General features: G+C 34.3%; 1 pseudogene across 1 annotated transcript; it reads left to right on the top strand.

Annotated features, from left to right (window-relative positions):
• Nucleotides 1-768: 768 nt before the first annotated feature.
• Nucleotides 769-3,813, top strand: LOC143564189 (cytochrome P450 CYP72A219-like; annotated as a pseudogene). The gene is made up of 4 exons (XR_013140809.1): nt 769-1,046; nt 1,502-1,719; nt 2,263-2,507; nt 3,006-3,813. The product of XR_013140809.1 is annotated as a cytochrome P450 CYP72A219-like (transcript).
• Nucleotides 3,814-4,402: the final 589 nt, after the last annotated feature.

The raw sequence follows: 4,402 nt of genomic DNA, 5'->3' as shown, positions 1-4,402 counted from the left end.
TCCATAAGGAAACAAACAATAAGACTACAAAAATCCATATATTTATAAATATCCAAATGACGAAATTTAACTTCTATCTTATTGGGCTTATTATGGAATCGCCGTTTGATGAGTTTACAAATTTAAACTAACATCTATAATATAATATATATAAAGGAAGACATAAAAATCCTAGGTGTCGCGATATGGTCGCTCCTCTCTTTTTTCCCTCTTTTTTGGAGTCACCAGATTTGCTTGATTATTAAATGGAGGCTTCTCATGCACTTGACCCGAATTTACGGGTATGGGTCTTATCAAACCCATATATTTCTTAAACGGGTTATAAGATCTCAATAAAATAAAAACTAATCTCATCAAATATTTGATATAAAAATCCTATAAAGTAGGGATATACTAAATATTAATATCTGATTTATTTAAAAAAGATATATTATTTATAATTAAAAACCAATTTTATAGTAAAAAAAAATAAACGGTTCTTGGGTCTCATCAAATCCATATAGCTTTTAAACCGGGTTATAACATCTTATTTATTTGTGAAACAATTTATCATCAACCCATAAGTATATTATTAACTTTCATACAATAAAAAAATAATAATTTAAAAAATTAATAAATATTAAAAACAAATAATATAAAACAACCCCCGTAATACGGGGGATAAAAACTATTATATTATATACAACAATCTCTTTCACTAATTAAAACTAATGTAATGTTAATGTTATAAAAGCCAAATAATATACTCTTCCTATTTTGGGAGGAAAAATGGTGGCAACCATAGGTAACGTTGTGATAGCCATTGTTATAGTTTTGATAGGGAGGTTGGGGTGGAGATTACTAAACTGGGCATGGTTAAAAACCAAGGAAGTTAGAAAGGTGGATGAGGAATGAAGGGCATAAAGGTAATTCATACAAACTGGTAATAGGTGACATGAAGGAGCTTGCAAGAATGATGAAGGAAGGTAAATCGAAGTCCTTGCCAGTCACACGTGATATTGCTGCACATGTTCTACCCTTTGATCACCAAATCATCACCAACTACGGTACTTTTCAGGTTTTTATCTCTCTTTTACACGTGTATCGTCAGCTAATTACTTTTTCTGCTCGTGTGAAATGAATAAATTGCCCAACAAGAGAAGAAGTTGATGGAGTTAAGATGTAAACATACATCAAGTCGATGACGTAAACATAGGTTACATAGCCACAGTTGATGTTTAGATCAAGAAACAAAGAATAACATATCTAAGATTGGAACAGGAACATGAACATATAAAGGAAGATAAAATATAATTTATGTAGGACTCTGACTAGGAAATACATATTCAAAATATACAATTAGTCATTTTATCAACAATCAAACTTTTCTCATTAATGTAATTAAGGTTGTATGACAACATACCAACCCAAATCAGGATCTCCTTTATACCCCTACTTTACAAAAGGATCTTGGATACTATAACTTTAAAACTTTATAGCTTCAATGTTGAATGTTTTGCAGGAAAAAAGTCTTTTATATGGTTTGGGCCGACCCCAATGATTTACATCATGGAACCCGAACTCATAAAGGAGATGCTGTAAAGGCCCAACGACTTTTGGAAGCCACACCCTGACCAATTTCGGGATTGTGTCATCAGTGGACTTATAGTCGCCGAGGGTAAAAAATGGGCCAAAAATCGTCAAATAATGAACCCGGCTTTCCATCTTGAAAGTATCAAGGTCTGTTGGTGTCACTTTAGCTTTCAGCCCATTTGTTAACTAATTAATAAAACTAGTTAATAACAAAAAATAAATAAATTATAAGAAGTCTAAAAAACATACCAAACAAACAAGTTGGTTAATTAATTAATATATTTGAAGGAAAATTATAAATGAAAACCTGAAAGGTGAGAAAAATATACAACTTATTCAAACAAAGAAAATAAATAAATCTAATAGAATATATTAAAAAATGTATGTTTTTATAAAATAATAAGTTGGTTAATTAACTAAATAATTTTTTGTCAGATCATAGAATAAAAGTGATAAAAAGGATAAAAGAAGAATAAAAGAAAAAGAAAAAAATGGGAAAAAAAAAGTAAAAGAAACTTAGCATTTATAGTCTTATGGGCAAAAATCGCTAACAAAGTTAAACGTCATAGGCTCGTTCGTCCGAACATTTTACTTTTGGTTGAAGAGGCTATGAGACGTAAACCACATGAGCCAAAATTACAATTTACTCTTTACAATCTAAACAAACTAGTTGGGTTGATCGTTGCACAGAGTATGTTCCCGGCGATTTGTTCAAGTTGCAGCAACATGATCAGCAAGCTCGAACAACTCACGGCTGGACCTGGTGTTGTGGAAGTCGATGTGTGGCCGTATATTGATAGCTTGGCAGGAGATGTACTTGCACGCACCGCGTTTGGTAGCTCTTATGAAGAAGGACAAAAGATATTCCAAATCCAGAAGGAACAAATGGAGTTGGCAATGCAAAATTTGCTACTGATTTATTTACCTGGAGGAAGGTAATTAAGGTTATACCGCAACTACTACAAAATTATTTATGAAACATCTATGTTTTTTGCTATCAAACGTTTATGTGATCAAATTTATTATTTTATTTCTACAAAAATTTATTATTATTTTTTTTTGTGATCAATTCAACGACCAAACCATTTAGCGGCCTATTGTATTTTTTTCGAACTATAAACTTTTATAAACAAACCAACCGAACCCCTCTCCACAACCAGGAGAAGAGCCAAAAACAACGATCACCTAAGATCGAACTTAAACCAATTTAACCATCCTATCGTTTTACAATAGCGGCCTATTTGATGATCGAACCTTTTTGCGATTGAACCAATTAGCAACAAATTTTATGACCAAAATTTATTGATTTGAGTAAACGTTGCGACCGAACTAATTAGCAACTTACTTTATGAGTTGTGACTGAAGCATTTAGCAACCGATTTCATAACGAATTTGCGACCGTTTGTTTTGCTTTATTATTTTTTGAAATGCAGGTTTATACCAACAAAAGTGAACAAGAAGTTCAAGGATAACAACAACGAGCTTCGCGCTATACTCCAAGGCATAATCAACAAAAAGAAGAAAGCAATCACAACGGAAGAAGGTTGGCGCGATAACTTACTTGGGCATATGCTAAAATCAAGTTTGAAAGAGATTGAACAAGATGGAGTTGGTATGAGTATGGAAGAAGTGATTGATGAATGCAAGTTATTTTATGTTGGTGGGTCAGAAACAACCTCAAGTTTATTGATTTGGGCAGTCTTTTGTTTGGCTATGCATCAAGATTGGCAACACAAAGCTAGACAAGAGATTCTACATGTTTTTGGAACCGGAGAACTAAATTTCGAAGGATTAAAGAACCTTAAGATTGTGACCATGATACTAAACGAGGCTCTTAGGCTATACCCGCCTGTGGTTATGGTTACTCGATCTACAAACAAGGAGACGAAGCTCGGAAACATGGTGATACCATCGGGTGTGAACATTAGTTTACCGATGATTTTTGTCCAACATGACCGTGAAATATGGGGTGAAGATGCATCTGAGTTTAAACCTGAAAGGTTCTCAGAAGGTGTGGCGCATGCAACTAAAGACCGAGGTTCGGGTTGTTTCTTTCCATTTACGGGTGGTCCACGAGTTTGCATTGGGCAAAATGTTGCCATGGCCGAAGCAAAGGCGATGGTAGCAAAGATTTTGCAACGGTTCTCGTTTGAGCTTTCTTCATCTTACAAACATTGTCCTTTTCCTATGTTCACTCTTCCACCGCAGTTCGGTATTCCCTTGATTTTACGTGAAATCTAACAGATTTGTTACAGTTATGTCTTAAAGATTAGGTGATAAGTGTATGTGGTGTTTAAATAAGTGAGCGCTCGGTCTCTTCTTTGTCGTGGTTGGTGTTGGCGTTTAATTTGCTTCAAATATGGCTGTAATTTTATTATTGTCTTTGAAATGGTTATTGCCTATGGAAACTTTGATTCATAATGAACAAGGGACAAGCTAGTTGAATAAATACAAGGGCAGTGGCGGATCTAGACTCGAAATCGAGCCGGAGCGCTCAAAATTCCCCCCCCTCATATTTAATACAATGTTAACGAAAAAAATATAAAGAACACGACAATAAATAAATTTAAACTAACCGGGTTAACGAACCAACAGTGGCGGATCTAGGTTGGCCTGTAAATATCTCCTCTTCGGTTTTTGATAGCTTGAAACCGAGCCATTACATCTTCTTCATTTACTTTATCAAACGTTTCTCTTTCGACCGCACAAACTAAAGCATTGTTCAAATACTCATTACCCATTCGATTGCGCAAATCCGTCTTGATAAGCTTCATTTTAGAGAAACATCTTTCAACGGTTGCAGTTGTAACCGGTAAAACCAATGCTAGCT

This window comes from Bidens hawaiensis, unplaced genomic scaffold (genome assembly GCF_021521415.1).
Source record: "Bidens hawaiensis isolate Kalapana, Puna unplaced genomic scaffold, B.hawaiensis_p1.1 tig00021833_1, whole genome shotgun sequence".
Taxonomy (NCBI): Eukaryota; Viridiplantae; Streptophyta; class Magnoliopsida; order Asterales; family Asteraceae; genus Bidens; species Bidens hawaiensis.
Note: the sequence above shows the minus strand (reverse complement) of the source record. Positions and strands in the feature narration are given on the sequence as shown.